Raw genomic sequence first — 1,534 nt, forward strand, 5'->3', positions numbered from 1 at the left:
CCATCAGACAGAACACAAGAACCATATGACAGAACACAAGAACCATCAAGACAGAACACAAGAACCATCTGACAGAATACAAGAACCATCAGACAGAACACAAGAACCATCAGACAGAACACAAGAACCATCTGACAGAATACAAGAACCATCTGACAGAACACAAGAACCATCTGACAGAACACAAGAACCATCTGACATGACACAAGAACCATCTAACAGAATACAAGAACCATCAGACAGAATACAAGAACCATCTGACAGAATACAAGAACCATCTAACAGAATACAAGAACCATCTGACATGACACAAGAACCATCTGACAGAATACAAGAACCATCTGACAGAATACAAGAACCATCTCACACAATGCAGTATTATCTGACTGAACACAAGAACTACCTAACGAAAGACATGGTCCGTCTGTCATAACTCAATATTGGTCTCACAGAACACAAGAACCATCTGAAAAAAATGTCTAGAATAAACTAATCCAGAACCGATCCAGGATGAGAACCCTCTACAAAAGAAAGTGGTGGAATTCAGGTGAAATCTGTGAACCTTCTAGAACAGTTGTAGGTTCTGTGAAGGGGCAGAAGTGCTAGGTTTGGATGTCTCACTTTCCAGATGCTCCAACTGGAGGACCTGGTGGACCTGATGATTCCCTGATAAGGCTGCAGGACCAAGAGTCTGCTGAGAATCCAGACCATCAGAAGCCCGGTTCAGGTTCTTCTCATGTGGAGGAGGCTGCAGACAGAAGAGGACACCTGAAGAAGGTTTCACACATCAAACTCCTGCAAGAGTCACAAGAACATTTTCAGAAACTCACAGCAGGCTGCAGCACACCAGCAGAACCCACTGAGTTCTGATCCAAGTCCATGACTCCTGTAAGGTCAAAGATCAGACTTTCAAAGACCCAGACCTGAAAAAGCGACCTTCAAAGGTCAGGAGAAGTCCAGCTCACCTGAAGCAGCTTTGTTCTTCTGAGGGAACGTTGGTGCTTTACTCCCTGAACACTGAGCAAGTGTGTGTTTTTACCTCTGTTCGGTTCTGCAGAACCAGAACCAGTCCATATGCAGCTTTTATTTCCTCACGGCTGTGTTTGTGTTTTCTTCACTCTGCAGCACAACAGTAATTATGTTGGTTCCCACAGAAGATCCTGAGAACGTCTCTGGTCCTCCTGTGTTTACACGGATTTACACAAGTTTATGGTTCTCACAACATCTCTGATGTTCCCTCGTCTTCCTCAGGTCAGAGTCAGTTTCTTTATATGTCATTCGCACCTCATGTGGTACATGTGGTGGAACAAAATTATGTACACATGGTCCCAGTTACATCCAACAATAAAATGTGAAAGAGAAACATCAACTAAATACTTTGTATACACTAAGCACTAACAGCATAAAAACATTACATCGAACAGCAGCACGAACATGAGACACTGTGAGCAGATGAGCATGAATGAACACAGAAACATGAAACAGATCAGCAGCAACGTGAAACAGATCAGCAGCAACATGAAACAGATCAGCA

Source organism: Nematolebias whitei, chromosome 9 (genome assembly GCF_014905685.2).
Source record: "Nematolebias whitei isolate Nwh7 chromosome 9, NemWhi1, whole genome shotgun sequence".
In the NCBI taxonomy this organism is placed as follows: Eukaryota; Metazoa; Chordata; class Actinopteri; order Cyprinodontiformes; family Rivulidae; genus Nematolebias; species Nematolebias whitei.